This window comes from Mesoplodon bidens, assembly GCF_964165515.1.
Source record: "Mesoplodon bidens genome assembly, chromosome: 16".
NCBI lineage: Eukaryota > Metazoa > Chordata > Mammalia > Artiodactyla > Ziphiidae > Mesoplodon > Mesoplodon bidens.
This window is the reverse complement of record NC_138173.1, coordinates 32,625,654-32,647,636: the sequence shown is the minus strand read 5'-3', so window position 1 is coordinate 32,647,636 and position 21,983 is coordinate 32,625,654. Positions and strand designations below refer to the sequence as shown.

The 21,983-nt window shown below is 38.6% G+C and overlaps 2 protein-coding genes and 2 pseudogenes across 11 annotated transcripts in view; 1 reads left to right on the top strand and 3 right to left on the bottom strand.

Annotated features, from left to right (window-relative positions):
* Positions 1–21,983, top strand: part of LOC308630186 (uncharacterized protein) — a 282,945-nt gene that overhangs the window by 49,994 nt on the left and 210,968 nt on the right. The window lies entirely within an intron of this gene.
* Positions 1–21,983, bottom strand: part of RIPK2 (receptor interacting serine/threonine kinase 2) — a 278,912-nt gene that overhangs the window by 79,633 nt on the left and 177,296 nt on the right. The gene's annotated exons all lie outside the window — the stretch shown is intronic.
* On the bottom strand, positions 6,174–8,129 carry LOC308604759 (3-hydroxyisobutyrate dehydrogenase, mitochondrial-like; annotated as a pseudogene). The gene is made up of 2 exons: positions 8,016–8,129; positions 6,174–7,285 (listed from the first exon to the last, which is right to left on the bottom strand). The product of its transcript is annotated as a 3-hydroxyisobutyrate dehydrogenase, mitochondrial-like (transcript).
* LOC308604758 (PWWP domain-containing protein 2A-like) lies at positions 15,955–18,032 on the bottom strand (annotated as a pseudogene). The gene is made up of 3 exons: positions 17,967–18,032; positions 17,034–17,752; positions 15,955–16,912 (listed from the first exon to the last, which is right to left on the bottom strand). The product of its transcript is annotated as a PWWP domain-containing protein 2A-like (transcript).

Sequence of the window (21,983 nt, the reverse complement as noted above, 5' to 3'; positions counted from 1 at the left end):
CTGCCAGACATGTTCTTAAAAAAAAAAAAAAAAAAGTACCAACCCCTCACCTATTGGAAAACTTCCAGAAGCTCTCCATTCCTTATTGTATCTTTTCTACTTGATTTTTCAAATACCTCTGTCTTACTTCATCTATTCAGAACTGCCTTTTCTACCTTTGGCTTTTATTTTCAATTTCATTCATATCACTTTCTGCACTTACCCATAGAACCTAAGCATATTTCAGTTTCTTATGCAAGTTTCCTCACTAGAGGTCAAAGGTGCAAGGACTATTGTGATAAAATATTAAATAAATAGACGATAGGACTTTGTTCTATTGGTCTGGGAAAATTACTACCTGAAACATATAATTCTGGAAACTGAAGGGATCAGACCAGTCAACTTTGTTTACTTCAGACTCAAATCAATGTATTGTCTTTACCTGAGCTCTGGTTACATTTGGAAAAAAGTACTGTAAATACAGTGAATGAGCAAGACCACTATCTGAGATGTGTCTGGGTCCTTAGTATAGTAATTGGGGGAATGGTAAGTGTTGGTCAATGTTTGCTGATTGATGACTCAATAGATCTGGTTAAGCCTCACCATCAGAATTCCAGATTTTTTAACAAGCTTCTCAGTCTTTTCATCCCAAGGAAGAAACTAAAGAAAACCAGATGACAAGAATTTCAAATTGTAAAATATCCTGGTTGTCAAATTTAAATAGGGGTATCCTGTGCAATGGAGAGGCTGGCTGGTGCCAATTTCACATTTTGTTCTCTAGTGTCTGTGTGAAGCCTGCTCTGCCAGTGAACTGACAGGTCGAGAGTACTCCAGCTTCCACAGACACCTGAGAACTTTCTATTTTTCATGGTGTTCCTCCCTTATCTAAGAGAAGGACTATATTCACAATGAAAAGAATTATGATTAATCACCAGTAGAGAGATTCTTCCACTTTCTGGGTGCCCACGTTAAGAGTCTGGTATAGTCAACACTCCCTCTAACATAGATCATGCATTGAAATGAGAACACTCTCACCTAATATGGCCAGAGAGATGAAGGGAGTTGGCCCAGCTGAGCCCAGGAGACACCTCTAATTCAAAACCTCAGTCATTAACATAGTGATTGTGATCAAGGAGACTTACAGCACATAAGAGATTCAAAAAGCATATTAATCCACCTCCGGCAACACTGCCAGTTTAAAAGAGTGATTAAACTTCTCTCCCACTTGATTCAACCTAGCTATGTATTATACCACTCTAAATGCTAGCAGACTCTATGCTTATGACTTCCATTAGGTAGCACTTAGTATACACGAAAATTTTCTTCAAGAAGAAATTACTTTTGAAACCATAAACATTTCAGTTGGGAAAAGAGAAAAAGAAAGGAAGTGCAAGTAAAGGGAAGTAGGAAAAAATAAGAAAATACCCTCAGATATAAACATGTTGATTCAAAAAACAACTTAAAGGGGATTTAAACGATACTAGGTGAGCATTTATTCTGTTTCTGCTTTAAATAAAGCATTCTGTTCTATTTCTTAGGTGTTGTACTTGTTTATTATTTAATGATATCTGTTAAAAACCTCTTGAAAGATATGCATTCATTCTGGTATCCTAAGCACCTATCTGGAAGAACAGCACAAGTAGTGGGAAGTCATGGGGCATAAAGGACCTTGCAAAGGCTCTGGAATCCATCTCTTACTTATGGTCTTTGAGACTCAGGCTCCTCCTCTATGTAGTGTTCATAAAACTTAGTGGAGATAGAACACTAGGGACACAGAAGGTCAAAGTAGGTATTTACTACTACTTTTCAAATATCTTCCTTTAGGAAAACAAATATATTTTATTTGCAATGAGGCTTTCTTGTGAATTTTATTCTTCTAAAGAAGAATATTTTTAGTGAACAATTGATTCGTTTGCCTCCCTGTGCTACTTTATTGACAATACTCAGGTAGGGGTGGTTTTCTCTCAAGCAGTTACCTCCATGTGATTTGTATCTCAGACCTTCCTAAAAGCATGTTTTCCTGCTCTTTCTTTCCACCCCATCCCAACTCTACATAAAATATGAAAATGCACAGAACCCTGGGAAAATAAGGAGAAGCAAAATGTTTGTCACTGCCAGCTCTAGTATGCATATATCAGAGGCTAAATTATAACTGATGAAGACAGAAATGGGACCCATATCTGTCTGACATCAGAAATCAGAAGTGTAGCTACTACAAGCTGATGAATTGGAACTCAGATCAAGGCCTAGAGTGGAGAGGAGTCTTCTGATCAGAAGGGGAAAGTAAACAAAAGGCAGCGTTTAATTATTTAATAATAAATAAGAGTATGACTATGGTGTTTTTACAGAACAGGATATAATATTGAAATAAAACCCCCCAAAGTGACACAGAAATATAATGCAATCCTCTTAAGCTACAACCCTTCCTAAACCAAACCGTACCATTCTCTTCACACAGCCTGGAAAGTCAAAAGAAAGGGGATACTGATCTGCATCACACTGGCATTAGAAGCAGATCTAGTTTTAATGACGTTTTATTTCATGGACTGAAGTTTCCCCCAAAAAAAGGGTAAGCTTTTTTCTCAAGAAACATCACTATGTAATAATCAAGGAGCCAGGGATGGTGGTATTCATTGCTCTAAGTACAGGGATTTGTTTTGAAGAAAGAAGTACCAATCAGAAAGAGAATTGACCAATAATTACTTAACAAAACTGCTTCAGAAGTAGATTTCTAAATCTACTTTTAGATTAATTGATAGAAAAATCTTACTAAGTTTATTCATTTAGAGGAAATCTGTGCAAGCCTCTGAAACCAAGAGGTATTGTATCAAAAGAGATAAGGTCACTAGACACTTATGTAAGAGACACTTCTCCTCAAATGGCCACCATATAGTCATTTCTGACTATTACATTACCAAGAAGTAACAGTGCATCTTTAGGAAACTAGTATGAAAGAAAAACATAATAAAATTTTTTGCAGGTGACTCTTTGATCTCATAGGTGTGTGTTAATTTTCCAAAGTTGGGACTGGATCTTGCCTTTAGAAAATGCCCCTTGAAATATCATATTGAAAATCTTCTCTTTTACTCCTTATTGTAAACACTGTATATGTTTTTAAGAAGACCAAAAAAAGTATGGACTATGGGGTTTCCCTGGTGGCGCAGTGGTTGAGAGTCCGCCTGCTGATGCAGGGGACAAGGGTTCGTGCCCCGGTCCGGGAAGATCCCACATGCCGCGGAGCGGCTGGGCCCGTGAGCCATGGCCGCTGAGCCTGCACGTGCAGAGCCTGTGTCCGCAACGGGAGAGGCCACAGCAGTGAGAGGCCCGTGTGCCGCAAAAAAAAAAAAAAAAAAAAAAAAAAAAAATATATATATATATATATATATATATGGACAATGAAATTATTTTTCCAGTAGTGAAATTGTGGAGAATACAACTTGCATTTCTACTGTATTCCCGCAAATAGAGGAAGTTCTTTTCCACAAAGACTCTCATCAATGTTAACTCTGGGAGAGAAGTATTTGTAGTTGTCTCATGCTTTGTGGTGAGACACTCGCACTTTTTCCCCTGTCTCTATCGTGGGAAACAGGGCACACTTTGGGCTGAGAATTCATGCTGTGGTCGGAAAAGAAAGAAACGAAAAATACCCTCATTAACACTGCTCTTTAACAAGTTCAGCAAATGGGCTTCAGGCATTCTAAACAGCAGCGATTAAAAAATAACTTTAAATTTCCTACATTTCTTCCAGTAGGATGAAAAGTTGAGGTATGTTAACTTTAATCTTATGGTTTGGGTGAATACAGAGTTCGATTACTCCCTGTCAAAGCAGGAATCAGCCTCTTACAGGGAATAAGTGCTAATTAAGCAAAACAGAGTAAGCATGTTATATGAAGTATATTTGTTTCTTTCCTGTGCACTTTGGCTGCACAAGCTCTAACCACAGTTTTCGGAGCGACCATCAGTGCTCCCTAAGAATGCCAATGCAGTGTTCCGTCCAGTTAGTGGGGTGCAGAGACCAGTCACAATGCTAATGCTTTCCACAAAGGAGATGGGGCTAGGGAGCCAAATGCAATCATGGAATATTATATCTGTCTTGTGTGCCTGCTACAAAACAGTGTCCTCTCAAGACTACTCTATCCCTTCCTTGCTTTAAACGTGTAAGTTTGTATATGTAAGCTTTACAAGTCTCTAATAAGAGAAAACTGAAAATGCCCAGGAAAAAGACAAAATTGCTTCAACAGAGAAAGGTCTCTCTGTTCCCGTTGAAGAGGATATAGAGTTAATAACAGGAAATATCCATCCCCTGAAATTGTATGAAACATGGATGTTTCGAAAATTTACTCAAGGTCTCACTGACCAGGCTATAAGTAATTTTAATTATTATTTCTTATGATTATGGTAGATAAAAAGTCTCAGTAGTATGCTAAAAATCTTTAACGCTCGTTGACCTTTTTTGTTGATAGCTTTCCTCCTCCCAGGCTCCAGCCAACAATAGCAGTAACAGATATCCAGATCTTAAGAGGATAAAAGTATAATGGTGCACTGAATATGGAAAGGAAGAACCAGTAAATGTTCCTATATATTCATAACGCGAATCAGCATCAAACTAAGGAATAAGCTTCCCCAAGAAGAAGTTGACAGCAAATAGTTTCTCCTCTTAATGAATTGAGGAACCAACTTTGAAGTTATCCATAGCCACCGGTTCTGAAGCAACCAATAGCTTTGTAACTATTAGTTTACTTGTATTAGATGAATTTATATTAGAGTTTATTTAATGCAATTGCTCACAAATTTTAAACCATTTTGTAGAGTAGTGTTCTGTATCTGTTTAAATGAAATGCTTTCCTAAGCTCAAGATCAGTGTTTTTATGCTGTGTAAATTATGAAATTACTGTGGAATATCTGGTAAACTCGATAGGAAACCCCAGATGTCAGCACTTTGATGGGCAAGATTTAAAGTGGCCCACACCATTACCCTTCATCAGGAGCAGTAGCAGTGCACTAAGTCATAAGGGCATGCCCATCCATTACATTCACCCAGGATAATGTGAGAGAGAATCAAAGGGCAGTCAGACAGGGACCTCTACGCTCAGATTCCACTGCCAAGAAATGGCTTAAGTCAGCTCTTGTTGTTGAAGAAAATAACCCTTTAGGAATCAGACTGAATCCTATTTTAAGTTTTAGAGGAGGAAGGATACTATTTAAACATTGATGAAATGTGCCTCTTTTTTTGTAAATCAGCATAGAAATTTATTTGAATTCAAAATAATATGGTTATATTTAGCATAGTGTAATAATTATCTAAAGCACATATCATCGTTGGCTCTGGAGCAGTTCTAAAGATGTCATTGTTTTGAAGTCAAAAAAATATGCAGTAAAAAATGTACAAGGAAGCAAAAATATAAATAAAACAAGTTTGCTGAGTATGGGAAGTTGTTACAAGAGGGGCACACCAAGATAATGTAACAGAGTCCAAATTACATAACATGCAGCAAGGAGTTCTCTTGCTTTAACAACTCCTAGAAAATAAACCAGTAATCTCAATGCAAGAATATCACCACTGGATTAACAGGACAAATTTTCTGAGGGCACAGGTAGTAATTCACTATACTTCCCCTTTCTCTCATACCTTTTCTCACACCAATTTCTTTTCTTTCCTTGAGGATAGATTTTATCCTGTTGAAAAAATTTTTAGTTTTATTTGTAAAGTGGAGTAAATAATATCCTGAGTGAAGTAGGCAGCATTTTAACTGAAGATGCTCAGGAATGAAACTTTTGAAAAAGGTCAATCAGCTAGCTAGCTAGTAGTTACCATCAGTGGCTTGCAGAAAAAAAAAAATTACAGATGATATGTTTGCTAAATCAATAAAAAGAATAAGCAATTTAAAATGGGTGAAAAATCCCAGGATTTATTGTGACCTAGACCAGAGGTCCCTAAACATTTTGGGACCAGGGACCGGTTTCCTGGAAGCAAATTTTTCCAGGGATGGGGGGGTGGGGTGTGTGAGGTTCAGGTGATAATGTGAGCCATAGGGAGCTGCAGATGAAGCTTAGCTGGCTTGCTTGGTACTCACCTCCTACTGTGCAGCCCGGTTCCTAAGAGGTTGCGGACTGGTACCCGTCCAAGGTCAAGGGGTTGGGGACCCCTGACCTAGAAACTCAAAAGTAGACAGTTGACCTTTGATTAAGCCCATTTTCCTGTGGAGTGAGCCATAAGGGGCTCCAAGACACAGTTTGGTTTCAACAGTGTTCACAACCAGAGGGCAAACTCAGAATGTCTCCTCCTCTTGCAGAAACTGGGCCACGGATGAGAAGTCTTTTTTTGAGTAGCCCTTCCCGCACATCATCCCTGCAGATCTGATGGGCTTGACTGTCCAGAAGGACTGGGCTCTTCGTGCTGGTAGCAGAGCCTCATGCTAATCCCAGATCCTTAGCCATGAGTGTTGCTCCGAATCCGCCCTGATAGTAATTAGCCGAGGGAACTCCATCCATCACCCCAGGTACAGGATCATAAGTGTCACTTGACCAACATCGTCCTGAGCTCATATTTAGGATTTTAGCCAAGAGTTTTGGATCAAGACCTAACCTGAGTCCCAGATTCATAGCTTCAGCATTTCCAATCCTACTAATAGCTAACAGCAAGTTTTGCAGATCTTTGAAGCCTGGCCAGTCCCAACAGCTCCACGATGCACCACATGGGAGCCCATGCACCACAGCAGCTCAACCCCTCCCATCCTAAATGTGAGGTTGCCAGACAGAGCCGTTCCCACACCACCAGAAACAGGGGCATCCGTGAAAACTGCTCCCATTTTCTCAACTTCTTTGGCCAATTCTCTCAAAACCATAGGATCAACAGTACTGGAATCTATTAATAGTGAGTCTTTCTTCACTTTTTTTTGAATTCCATTTGCTCCAGAATAGGCTTCTAGTGCATTGATGCATTGTAATAATTCTGCCAGCTTTTTCGGCTACATCTGCTGCGGAAGACACTACCGGGTTCACCTGCATCTAGAAGTTCTTTGCATGCATCAGGGAACACATCATCAATAATGAGTGGCTAGCCATGTTTCATGAGCTATTTTGCCATTGGATTCCCCACGTTGCCTACTCCAATGAATCCAACTGGAGTCTTAGAAGCTATTGACCTAGAACACAGTGCTGCAAGGCGGGCCACCGCCGGCTGCTGCGGACGACTCCTGTACCATAGGCCGGAGGTGGCTCCACGGAGACGGAAGGAGGCTGCCACGCTGCCCGCACCCCTCTTTCCCACGGTGACTTCCTCGACTCCCGGCTCACCCACTGGCTGCTATACGGTGTGTGGTGCGGAGGGCCGGCTCGGCTGTGGCGATTCTTAATACCTCCTTGTTACTAGGCTGCACATACAATTTCACCTAGTGAGCGATTTAACAGAAGGAATTTTTTTCTACGGCATTTTTGTGGCACAGCAGATAGAAGCGAGGTCACTATTTCTTTGAAAAACTAAATTAAAAATTTATAGAAAGTCATGATTCATTCTAAAGATATGCTGAGTCAAAGAAACATGAAAATTGATGCGATGGAGGAAGAGCACTAGACTTCCCTGATGCTCAAATGAGACCTTTCTTCTGGTGACAGAATATGGTTGTGTAACTCCTTTAATCCCAGTGGATTTTCCAAAAATTCCAGAATCTTCAGATTTTGGTAGCCCCTGTTTACTGCCTTTGCCCCCCCCACCCATGTCAAACCCCACTCCCACTCCACACACATTTATTTTTTACCAGTTGTCTTCCAGGGTGTTTTTCTTTATATAGCTATTGCAACAGTTTGTTAGACTATTGACCCCCAGTGCAAATGCCCCTCCCCCCCCGTTTTCTTAGCCTGTGTAATTTTGTTCCACCTTGACCTGGGCTTGGTCACGTGACTTGCTTTGGTCCAATGGCATATCAAGAGCTGAAGCTTGGAGGGTACTCGTGCTTTAGGGCTTGTCCTCATGGAAACCTGACAAGTTAGGAAGCCTGGCTATCCTAGTGGAGACTAGGCACAGGCCACAGCCACACCAATGGCCAGACATGTGAAAGCAACCAGTCCCAGTCCAGCAACCAGATGATGGCAGCCTCAGTAGTCACCTCAGGTGAAAGCAAGGTAGATCCACCCAGGAGATCGCAGCTCATTCTGCTGATTCACAAATTGTGAGGAGATAAAGTCCCTGCTGTTTTAAACCACCAAGCTTAGGAGTAGTTCATCACACAGGAAGAGATAAAACTATCTTCATGGTTAGATTATCTTCCCATTTTATACCATGTTTCCCCTCAAACGACTGTTCCTTTATCCAAGATTCTAGAAAAGAAATAACAACTGATGAGGCTGATAGAGCCTTAACATTTTTTAAAAGTTTTATAAACTTTTTAAATAACTGTTAATAAAATCAATATTTATTTGATCACAAAATTATTTCCTTCAGTTGCCTTAAGAAGTAATGCAGAATTGTACTAAGTTTATAAATTTGGAGGCTCTAAAAATGTGTTATTCCTTGTATTCAAGTCCTAGTGTACTTTATGTGGGCATTCACGTTTGCAAAATGATTCCAGGAAATTTGCAATTTCATTTTACAACTTTGGCCTAAGGAGTCTTATGATATTTTACCTGAGAAAAATAATACATTAATTCCACTTTCAGCTATTAAACCCATGGCTTCCTGTATTTTCTAAATTCCCTATCAGTAAAGAAGACTTTGTATAGCGTACAAGACTGTCATGATTAGGAGGAAGGTAATACAGAAAGAGCCCGTCAAATTAGGCATTGCCCAGTCATGTCAGTATACTAACGTGGGGAGCCACAGGCAGCTTGAAGCCTGGAAAAGAGACAGATACAATGTAATGATTATTCTAAGGATCCGGATAATGATTCCTATGATTTTGTTTTAAATATTAATGGCAGAGGATTCTGGGGAAATGATGGTGGCTACAGAGAAGATTTTTATCCCCGAATATGCCACCCCTCCCCTAAATACACAACCCCCCAACCCCCCAAAAAAGAAAGAAAAGCATCTAGGATAGCAAGATAAAAAACCCACAGACAGCATCTACAACAAGGTGTCCACATGAACTGCAACATACAGCCAGGTAGGAACAAATCAACAACAGGAAGAAGATCTACATATGTGTATCTCAAGGTGTGTGGGAGGAAGATGAGGGAAGGACTCTCTCTCTCTTTCAGGAGAGCCAAAGGTTACTATGGTTCAAGAACTCCCTGAGATTGAAAAACTCACTGAGAACAGCGGCAGAAACCGGGAGTGAATGTTGCAGGCTCCACTTTGCAGCTGAGTGCAAGAATTTTGAAATGTTCTGAGGATGCCAAGTGTTCTGGGGTCTGTGAAACCTTGACACCTATCAAACCAAAGCCCCATTCCAGAACAAATCCCCATACTCAACAAGGACAGCAAAGAGGAGGTCTGGGTTCATGGGAATAGGAGGGCCGAGGAGGAAGATTTTAGAAATTTTAAGGTCATTTTTAAAATTATGTTGTGAAAATAATAGAAGATAGTGAGCCCTGGAATTCTGAAGCTAGAAATTATATTCTGATCTATGTTTCCCTCCTAAAGTGGAAACTTAGTTCATTTAAAAATGAGTGACAGAAGAGTATTCCATTCACATCCTGTAGAAAATCAGTGAGAAAAAAAAGAAAAAATAAGGGTGAAAAGAAAGTTCCAGCAAATCCTGAAATTGTGACGGAAAGACACGTCCACAGAACAAATCAGAACAACTGAAATTTATTGCCTGACATTGCGGAAAAGTAAAAGAAATTTTAAAAGGAGTAGAAACTGTTTTTAAGAAAAACATAAAAGAAATTAGAAAAATTCAGAAATGAAGTGATTGGAGAATAGCAAGATTTGAAAAGGTGAAAGAATTCAGTAAGTAATTTGTTTAAAAAAAATCATGTCTCGAGAGAAGGTTAAACTAGAAGGAACACAAGTTTGAATTAACACAGTGGATAATGTCTCCTTGGAGAAATAGCTGATTTCAAATCCAGCATGAGAAACGAACAAGATGTTCCTGTTACATCTTGTGATACAAGAGAGCTGGGAAGACTTCAAGGACTACTGTGGTTGTGTGGAAAGACTCAGGAGCTAACTTGAACAGGTTCCATGAACCTAAGAGTGGACAATCTCTGCATCGATATTTATAATAACCTCACTGAAAACACCAACAAAGAAAGAAAATACCTCATTAGTCATCTTCGGAAGCTACTTTGGAGTCAACCTCTCTCTCTCTCTCTCTTTTTTTTTATTTTTTTTTGTAAAACTGGTAAATAAACTAAAAGAAGGATTTATTCTTCCTTTCCTAAGTAAACTGTAACTCAGGGCAGCCAAATAGTTGATGAAATAATATTCTAGCTAGTAAATGAATAATAATCTAATTAGTAGAATATCACCATTTGATACCCTTAATAAATTAGAGGATCTAGACATTGATCATTAACGGCTGCAACGTCACAGTAAGACAGACACTTTATAGTTCCTTTTGTAATTAATCAATATTATCTATGAAGTAAACTTGCCAAAAAATCACACCTGAATTATGTCAGTGCTCTAGATCTATCTACCAACTGACAGTAAATACATGGGCCAAAGGAGCATAATAAATATATAAGCATAAAGGGGATGCAATCAGCATAATCCAGACAGTTGGGAACCCTACTGGATGAAGGCATTGAATTCAATGACAAATACTTGCAAGAAAAATGAGCAAATTGAGTTCTTGTAAACCTATACTTTAAAAGAAATTATGTTTGGATCAGCAATCAAATAAATAATGGTTATTAACATAAAAATACATTTATAGGACAATCAAAGAAACATGAACTGACTGGCTGTTTGTTGATATTAAGGAATTATTATTATTTGGGGATGTGTGATAATGACATAGTTGAGCTTAAAAAGGACAGTTCTTGCATTTTAGAAATATGTATACTGACATTTTCACTGAGAAAAAGAAATCTGGAATTTGCTTTAAAATTGCTGGGGATTATGGTGGTAGTATTAAGAGAGGGTACAGAGAAAATATATTGGCCTGAAATTGATATTTAATGAGAATAATTGATGAAAGTTTCTACTTCTTTCTTTTTACTTCTGTAGATGTTTGAAATTTTCCATACTAAAACATGTTTTATAAATGTAGATGGCTTGCAATTTGCTCTTCTGAGCTCTCAGGAGGCAAAAAGCCATTCTTAAATTAGGAGCTTTCTTCTCTAGCCAAGAATTCTAATGATAATTTTGTCCCAACTGGCCAGAGCACTCAGATTGCTCTGAGATCTGTTGGTGGAAAAAAAATCAGCACAAACAATAAAGAGGCTCTTTAGTCTTAGAAGAAAACAACAAAGAGTAAAGGCTGGTGCTAGGTCTAGGGCAATAGTGTAATATCAGTATAAGACAAAATACTAGTTTCTTCCAAAATCCACTTGTTACTACTGTGTATACTTTTGCAGCAAAATATCTTTTCTGCATTGTCAGCATTAAAGTAAATTTACTATTTAGGTAGCATTTAAATTATCATATACTCAAAGCCTAGAAATAATCCCCTAGGCTGAAATGACATTAAATCTTATTTTGGCCATTGTAGTGTATTCTCCAGTCCTACTTGCTTTGTCTATAACTGTCCTAAAAAGGTGTGAGGAGATCTGCCAATATTAATGCCAGGATTCAAAATGAGTTCTTTGTAGCTTGCTTCCTTCAGGATCTTCTGCCCTCAGACCCATGTATTTACTTAATGCCTCAGATTATTGTATATGTCACATCTTTCCAACTAGAAGACAAGCTCCTTTAAGGGCAGTGACTAGTCCCATCAACATCAAATTTACCCCAACACCAGTGCTTTCAAAATGTGTGTTGCTTAGTATATGTTTGACCGTAAGAAGTTATAGAAACAATTCTATTCTAACTAAATAATAATGATACTACTACTACTATTTCTACTACTACTGCTAATAAAATGTATGAAATAGAGTATAAATAGGAAAATAAAGATAATGCTGGAAATCCCAGACTATAAAATCAATTTTCCCAAAGCCACTGGCCAATTCATCGACTATAAACAGTTACTTGTGAATTGGTCTCTCAAATGCATAATTGAGAGAAGGGTTCAAACATTTTATTACCAAAAAACAAAATTTTTATAGCTCCAATTTTTGAGCTCAACTAACCTGTAGTTTTAACAGAAATAGGTGAGATTCAAAGTATTCATTCAGGTTCCTAAATGATCCATTCCTGATCTTTCCTTATGAAACAATCAATTATAACTCTAATAATTTGTCAAGGATTCACCAATCTCTACTTCTTTTATTTTCCAAGGTTTGGTATCATTACAAAATCAAGTCCTTTGGTGGAATTTAATAGTTTCAAAATCCCTCATCAATATTATTCACTGGGATAAAATAATATGAAAATTTAAAAAACACTGGCTATGTGCTGAGAAATGATCCTTCAGTGATTCACTCAAGGTGGACTAGCACTCAGGCTACACCTGAGGTAGAACTTGAATTCCAAAGTGGACCTTTAAACCACAGCTCATCTTCTCTTTTTAAAACCATTAGAAATAAGCCTGTTGCTTGACCTTTGAGATTCTGCAAAGAGACTATATTTAGATCTTTTGTCTCTTTTAACTTCCCTAGTCCCCTTCTCTACTTTCAGAATAGTGATTCCCAGATAAGTACAACGAGTTCAAACAGTGTGGCTAAAGGGGTAGTTAGTCTGCTCTGCAGCCAAGTTACTCACAGAATAAATAAGTTGGCTTTCACAGTTGTTAGTTTCTTCATGGGCTTTGCTTAGAGGGGTCTCAGCTCAAGCAAGCAGCCTGTCAGCAGCCTGAAATAACTCTGTGGAAATCTAATGGCATATATGTAAAATATGTCTATGAAACCTTTTATTCAATCTTAGATGCATAATTTTACTACTTCTTTAGGCCTGGAAAAGTATATTCAGCTACAAAAGGACGGAAAAGAAAATGTGTATAATACCTCATGCCTTCCTCACACCCTAGAACCTTATTTTACCCCTGTTTCATCAGAAAATGATGTATACTGTAAGAAACATTTTTTTTTTTTTTTTTTTTTTCTTTTTGCGGTATGCGGGCCTCTCACTGCTGTGGCCGCTCCCGTTGCGGAGCACAGGCTCCGGACGCGCAGGCCCAGCGGCCATGGCTCACGGGCCCAGCCGCTCCGCGGCATATGGGATCCCCCCAGACCGGGGCACGAACCCGTATCCCCTGCATCGGCAGGCGGACTCTCAACCACTGCGCCACCAGGGAGGCCTGTAAGAAACATTTTTTAACTTATTTGATCAAATATTTAAGTGCACTAAGTCTCTGTATTTATTAAAGCAAATATAGTTACCTTTCTGTCCCTTTCTAAAAGAAAGCAAAAGATACAGTTCTTTTTTCTTAAAACTCAGGGTTTATGGATATTAATTATTACACTATATTGACACCCATACATGTTTATAGGAGGCTTTTGAGACATACAGAGCTATTTATTCCCATACCAAATGGCACTTCTTTTTCCTCTGCCTTCTGCTTGTATTTTTTCTGTTGCGATTATATCCTACTGAGGCTGCTACATGTCTTTGTTTGATTTGAGGTTCTAAAGGTAAGACTGTATATTCTCCTTTTTACAGAATAATAATGGGTTTTATGACTGTTTGCCTTCAGAAGCCTCCTTTTCCACTCATTCTCATTTCATATCTATGGTGAGGTGTCTAAAACAGATGAGTTAGTTCTGAACTGGTGATATATAAATCAATTATTATTTGATTCATATTCAAAGCAGCTCCTCCTAAAATAGTGGCCTTCCTGCCTGTGGGATGTATGGATGTATATCCATACCACTCTCTCACTTTGTCACAACTTACCCTTCCCCCTCCCCATATCGTCAAGTCCATTCTCTAGTAGGTCTGTGTCTTTATTCCCATCTTACCCCTAGGTTCTTCATGATCCTTTTTTTTTCTTAGATTCCATATATATGTGTCAGCATATGGTATTTGTTTTTCTCTTTCTGACTTACTTCACTCTGTATGACCAACTCTAGGTCCATCCACCTACTACAAATAACTCAATTTCGTTTCTTTTTAATGGCTGTGTAATATTCCATTGTATATATGTGCCACATCTTCTTTATCCATTCATCCGAAGATGGACATTTAGGTTGTATCTTGAGGCTTTTTCAGATTCCTATTTGTCCTCTCTGATAGGCACATAACACTTCTCCTAGCACAGAGAATTCGTAATGCTTAGAATTTGCACAAAGCTGTTGCTTGAATGAATGTCTTTAAATTCAACAGTGTAATGATAATATTTGAATCTGCATTAGTTTCTCACTGTCTACCTACATTTAATATTTCTGTTACTGGGAATATCAATACCTATTTTAACAGGGGTATTAGAACCTCAAAATTGCTGGCTATTTAAAACAGGCTTTTTCATAATTTTTTTGATAATGATGGTGATTATGATGATGTTGATGAAAATGATGATCATTATCAACAATTTCATCATCACCACCACCATCTAATAAGGTACTACTGATTCAAACTGAGGGGTAAAAAAACACCACAAGAAGAAAAGAGTGGATCATAATTACAAGGACTAATAAAAGAGAATCATACATATATTATATACTGAGGTGAAAGAACATGAGATTTACCTTCTGAAGATCAGGATGCCTATTTCTGCTACTTAATGGATAAGTGATCTTGGCTCTGTAATTTAGTCTCTTTAAGTTTGTTTCATTATCTTTAAAATGGGGAAAATAATAATTTCCACCTCTATTCTAAGGATCAAACCAGACACTCTTTTTGAAAGAGTTTTGTAATCTGCATTCAATATACAAATGTCAGCTAATTCTATTACTGAAATTCCTGAAATTCCTTGTCTAAATGCATCACTAAATATAATTTAATTGCTAGTTCTCTGGAAGCCCCATCTCTTTTGCTAATCGAGGTCAATTTTCTTTTAATATCTCATTAAACCGATTGAGAGTTAATTCCTAGTATGATGTGGACCACTTAGTACCACATATTCTCCAAGAGATTATATTTATTCTTGGCATGTCTCACTCTGATTTCCTGCTTCTGATGAATTCACAGTCTTTGACGTTGACTAGTTTCCTATATCTCTATGCATCGTGTAAACATCTTTACCCTCCAGGACCCCTCACCTTGCTTCATCTCATAAAGCAACAGTAGCATAAGGCTCTTCTGTTAAACAGATTTCTGATGATGATTTGGAGTGGAATTTTAGAACACACGTTAGGTCGAAACTTTAAAATTGAATATCGATCATTACTATTCTTAAAAAAAGAACAGTCGTTAACCTTTCCTTACCCTGATGGATTTTTGGCTGTTCCCGTCTTCTTTAGCGCCCTCTGCTGTCTTCTCCTATCCTTCTCTCCACAGAGATTTTTTTCCTTCAGCTCTGACTCCTCTGCCAGTCCTCTTCTCCTGACCCTCCTGGGGAAGAAGCGCTGTACTTGTTAAACTGCTCTGCAAAGTGAATGAACTCTTTTGTCAGAACCTATTTAACCAGACTCCACACAGAAGACATTTGCTTTTCAAAACCATGTGAGCCAATTAATGTTTTTGCTTTCAGCTTTTGTCTAAAAGGTAAAAAACTTCTGTCTCGAAATAGATTGTGGCTTTTCTCTTATGTGAACTTGTACAACCTGAAGACAGCTTTTAAACTAATATTTTCATACTTCTTTGCCTGTTTATGTGTTAAATATTTAAGACAAAAAGTACAAATGAGCCTTTCCTTCCTATTCCATAGAGCTTAATTTTGCCTTACTTTTGAAAACATAATACGAGTCAAAATTTATAATAATGTTTTAATTTATTTACTCTTTATTAAGCACTTACTCTGTTCTCTGCTGGCACTGTCGAATAGAATTCTAATGAGGAAGAGCTATGTAATTTTTCAGTGTGTAGTATCCATGTTAAAAGAATCATAAAAGTAATTTAAATAATATTTTAATTCAATATATCCAAGATTTTATCATTTAAACATGTAATCACTATAAAACAATAATGAAACATTTGACATCCTGTTTTTTGTATTACATCTTTATAATCTCTTGTGTATTTATCACCAAATGTCTCAGTTACTTTTATAGCCAGCAATAGCTGTGTGTTGCTGGTGTCTACGCTGTAGCCCAACACTATTTCTAGCACAGGTGACCGCTGCATGTCGTATCTTGTATGATTCTCACAACGGTCTGATTATTGAGGCCATTGACAGATAAGGGAAAGGAAACCCAGAGAAGTTAATTAAGATGTTAAGATGTTAAGAAGTTAATTAAGATTTCTCTGCCTCTGCTGTGAGCAATATTTGAAACCTTAACCACAGCATTTCTTTTCTGGCTTTCATTTTGGTTTCTCCCATCCACCTTATGGTCAGTTTTCAGTTTTTTGTTCATAGTAATTACACTTTCATTTCTCCATTTTTTATCTTCATATTTAGAAGAATCACTTGCACTACTACCTTTTCTAATTTCTTTTTTTTTTCAGCAACAACACTGTTTTTACACTTGTCACACAAGACTTTCCTGGGTCGTAGTTTAATAGCATTCATTATTGAAGTAGGTTCTTCCCTGTACATTTTTCGTTTGGGTCGCTTAATTTTCCGAGGAGGTGGCTGAGGTATTGATTGGTTATATGTGTCCCTGATAAACAAAGGGGGAGGATAAGGTGCTCCTTCATGGAAGAGAGGTGGTGGTTTGGAAGTCCACAGGCTTTCGGCCAAGCTCAGCTCAGGAGGCGGGACAGGAGAAGGGTCTCGGGCACAGCACCATTCACTTCACGCTTGACATCGGTCCCTTCTTGGAATGTACTATTTTGGAGCTGCATGGCTTCAGGTTTATCCTTATATTCCCTTCTGGGAAATACTGTCACAGGGATCCCATGGGGCCCAAACTATATGTTAGTCTTTAAATTCTTTACCAATTCAATCATCCAGCACTTAATGCTGATCTCGTGCTCAACAAGATTCAAATCTGACATTTTGTGATTCCTCCCACGATGAAGTGGACTCCACTGTTGCCAGGGCCAGGCCAACCAAGGCAAAACATTTAAGACCACTACTCACTGCTTCACCAGAATGGCTGTATATTTTTCCCACCAAAAGTAGGGCTATTGCACCATACGTTTCATGATCTCTTTTGGACAGATCCATGAGGACCCCGGAGAAAAGCTTCTCCCCGAGGCGGAACGACAGGACGAGCGCGTCCTCAATGATGTGGTCCAGCGTGACCCGCACCTCCGAGCCGGGGATCAGTTGCAGCACCGCGGAGTCCCCGCCCGCCGGCGGCACGAGCGCCGGGGCTGAGGGCTGGGGCAGCGGCGGTTCCTGGCGCTCCTCGGGAGCCGCGGGCTCCGCGGGCGGCGATGCAGGGGAAGGTAAAAGGCCAGGCCCTTCCGATGGCGCGGCTGCCGCCGGCTCCACCACCCGGGCGGGCAGCTTCTCCTCAGGCTGCAGCTCCGGCCCTGACGCCTCCGGGCTGCGGGCTAGCTCCCGCGGCGGCGGCGGCGGCAACAGTGGCTCGTCGACTGCTGCCCGTCGGCCTCGCCGTCCGGCACAGATGCTTCAGTGGCCGTGACTGGGAGGGGGTCAGTGCCGGCCTCGCTGCCGGGAATGGGCTCCATCTCCGTCTCAGCCTCGCCGGCGCCCCCCTCCCTGGGGGACGCTGCCGTCGCTGCCGCCTCTGCAGCCACGGCCGCCACTTTCTTCCTGGCTTCTCCCTCCTCCAACTCAGTCTACGGCGTTGGCGGCGGCGTTGGCGGCGGCGGCGGCGCTGCTTGGTTCTCTCAGATCACGTAGCTTTATTTGCAGTCACTTTTTTGCATATAAGGTGTCAAGAATATTTCAAACAGAAACCTCATACATTTTTACTAGCATTCTATTGAAGTGACTATCATGGAGAACCTTCTCCCCAGGCTACAAATGAGAAGTGGAGGCTGTGTGATGTACCCCATGTTGGAGGCTCTTGATGGTGGAACTGATGGAGAACTTCAACTGGGTTCGATCAGTGGTCATTGCCTAAACAGCCCTTTTCTAGTAAACTGTTCTCTCTGGATTTCCTGGAGTTCATTTAGTTGCATCATGCCCATGGATATGTTGTGCGCCTTTGTATATTTTCAGCGTAACACTGGGAGAGATGCTGAAAGTCAGGGTGACAGTCATACATCTCTTGCACTGACTGCCCGCATGAGGGATGTAGCAGAAAGAAAGTCCTGTGTAGTTTACAGAAGATGGAGTAAGTTCCATATGTTCCTTACGCAGGCAGTCTTTGTGTACACAGTCAGAGCTTTCCCAGTGCCTATATTTAATTTCCACACAAAGTATGGGCTTTTCTAAAACCCTCACCACATTTTACTGTGTGCATAATTCAGAATATTTTCCTTTATGAATCACACATTGAGAAAAAGTGTTCTACCCACATGAACTATTAATTTTTTTATTTACTGAGGACCAATTGTTTTTTCTTTTTTCATTCTTCTTTACTTTCTTTTTTTCTTTTTTCTTTTTTTTAACAAATTCACATTCAAGTTTCAGCTTAAACCAATCAATAAAAAGAGTAGATTGATTCTGCCACTGCCTTCCCTCTGTCACTAGCCTCCCAACCTTGACATTCTTCTTTTGTCTGGGACTGCCACTCAACTAGTGGTAGGGGGATCCTATGTTATCTGTAGGTAACAAATATCTCTCAGGTCTCAGTGGCCCAACTCTAGAAACCCAAGAAAGTAAGATTGCCCAAATCTTCTTCTTTGGCCAGGCTTATCAGTCTAGAAATTGGTTGCATACAAATCAAGTACCCAGTACACACCCCGATCTGATGAGCTTTGGCTAAGGGGCAATTTTGTACAAGGAGTCGGGGTGAAGATGCAGACAGTTGACCTCAGACAGTGGCAGCTGGTGGACAGATACGGTTCCTGGTCTCTCTCTTTCAAACCTATAATTTGATTTATCTTCTCTCTCTGTCTCTTCCCACACAGTGAACGTAACTTGTAATTTGTTCAGCAATGGCATTGCTTTAGACCTTTTCCACTGTTTGTTTTGCAAACCCTCTAAATCCCTGTGTTAAATTTAAGTAATAATAACAGTTATGAAGAAAAGTCTGAGCATGCCCACTGTCCTGGTGACCTTCACATTGTAGATGTGTGAAAAGTAAGATAACTAAATCATAATGAATTAGTTCTTTTACAGAGAAAGGAATTACACTTATTGAGAATAATATCTATCCCAAGTATTTGCATGTAATCTCCCTTAATCCTCACCTGAAGCCACTAAGGAAGGTATTATTCATCTTTGTCTTACATTTGATTAAACAGGCTAGGAAACAAGTTACTCTGATTACAATCAAGCTGCTAGTAACGGGCAACAGAATAATTTGAGGTCAGGTCTTTCTGTTACTGCAACTCCTGCTTTTTCTGCTACATTCCTCTGTGATGTAAGCAGAAACTCAATCTACTTGAGAAACTAAGCAGACTCTCCTTTTTTGCTCAATTTAATTTTATTTGCGAACATTATTCATAACCAGAGAGTCACTGGAGAGAATATACCTCTCCTTGCACCTCAATTCCCTAAAGAGAGAGAAAAAAAATCTGGATTAAAGTGGAGGGGGCGTGGTTTAACAGAATAATTGCACAGCCCTTCTCTACTAACAATTTCCTAAAGAGTTCATTAATGTGCTGCTAAGAAAAGAGAGTGACCTTCTCTAAAAATGATCTTCCATAATAATAATGATAACATTCTTTTTTTTTATCATGATGTGTCTATAATGGAAGTGGTGGAACTATTCTTTCCCTTAAAAATATGGTAAATAAATAGTCACAGGAAAGGCAATAAATTCATTATTGGTGTTAGCAACCCTTTCGAATTTTCAAGTATTTCTATAATAGAGATCTTTTGCTTATAATTCTTTTTCTAAATTTTTTGAATTTTATTTTATTATTTTTTATGCAGCAGGTTCTTATTAGTTATCTATTTTATACATATTAGTGTGTGTACATCAATCCCAATCTCCCAATTCATCCCACCCCGCTTACTCCCCTTGGTGTCCATACGTTTGTTCTCTACATCTGTCTCTATTTCTGCCTTGCAAACCGGTTCAATGAAAAAATTCTTTATGGAAGGTTTTCTTGCCCACACAATGGATATTTTTGCCTTTTGATATTATTTTCCTTATCTATAATGCATACAAATATAAATCAGTTATCAATATTAACATAACTTTATTTCCTAAAATACGAATGTAGTTATGTCAAATTGTCCGTTTGTATCCCAGTGTGATTTCTCCTTTTTCTCCTTTTTCTTTGCTTATCACTACTGAAAAAAAAAAAAGCATTATCAAGATCCTCTTATCAGTCTCATTGATATCACTGTTTATCATTATCCTATGACTTTAAGTTTACAAAGATTTTTTAACCTTTTTTTTTTTGCATTTAGCATTATATTATACAAAGCCTGTTTTGCTTTCACTTTCCATATCTTCCCCTATAAACATTTCTCCTATTTCTGTAATCACCTTAAGGGAATTTGGCAAGAAATAGTATAAAAGATATATGAATCACTTCCTAACCTCCAATTAACACATGAAGAGAGAACTTAGTGAAAACAGTAATTCCTCAGGCATATGTGGTTTTGTTTTTAAGCCAACATAGTTTCCCTCTGAGTTCATCAGCTGCCATTTTGTAAATGAATCTTTTGCCTGCAAGAATCTACTTTAAGTGTTTCAGCAAATTAAAAGTCATGCTACTCTTATCATTTAATTTAAGGGTACACTCTGCACCTGATCTGCAGGATTTTTAAAGAATCACCCTCACTGGGAAAAGTCCCAGGAAATCACTATGAAACCAGTCCTCTGCAAAAAGCAATCTTTTAATGCTTGCTATATGAATATATATATTAATATATGTATATAAATATATATATATATATATAATATATATAGTTATCAGTATTTTATAACCATACCAAAAATGAGTTCTAAATTCCACTAAGTCTGCGATTTTCAGAATTATAGGTAGGCCACTATTTAATGGGTTAGGATATCAGTTTATTAATAGTTGGTAGTGGTGACCATTGAGAAAACAATATCAGTGTGCATTGTATATAATATAAGTAAGCATTGTAAGTTGGTCACAGTAAGCATCAAATTTAAAAATATTAGTATTGATTGCTCAAAGTAAAATTAAGCACCCCATTGTGAAACTTTTTTTTCAACTGTATATACATATGTCAGTTTATATATGGATGTGTGTGTGTATTAGGTCATTGTGTAAAATACATTTCACTGTAAAAACATTTGAAGGTCACAGAAATACATCAGCATACATTTTAAGTATAAGTAGCTTTTTCATTTTTTCTCTGTTGTTTCAGAGATTGGGGTAGTAAATGAAGACTCTGGCCAAATGTAATCAAAGGTTAGAGACTGGCAATCTTAGACATCATATACTTGCTTAGATCTTTGATAACTGTGTTTTTAAACCATTAGTGAAAAAAAGTTTTCTTCCTGATTTTGTGTTACTGAAAAATTCCTCCTGCAACACTTTTAATATTCTTTTGAAAAAATAAGTACAACAGTTTATAGAAAACCAAAGGATACAAATAAATCAAAATTGTACTACAGTGAGTCTGGTATGTATGGTAGATATATGTAAATGTGTGCGTGTGCATATACATATATGTATAAATGTGTGAACACATACATACACGCACATGCACACATGCTGTCAAAGAAAAATTGCACTGATGGAGTTAAACACTTGGATGAGCTACTGGAAAAGTAGCAGAGAACGTTAGAGGAGAGATTGCTCAACGTGATTAGGGTTTGCTCATGGCTCCTATCTAAGTTAGGCTTCTACCCTCCCACCGAAAGTAGGAGACAGGGGCTCTCTCTTTCCTGATGTGTCCCTGTTGCCCAGGTCCTTGAGAAATATAGTCCTGGAATAAAACTGGCCAGTTTTTTAAGGAACCTCCAAACTG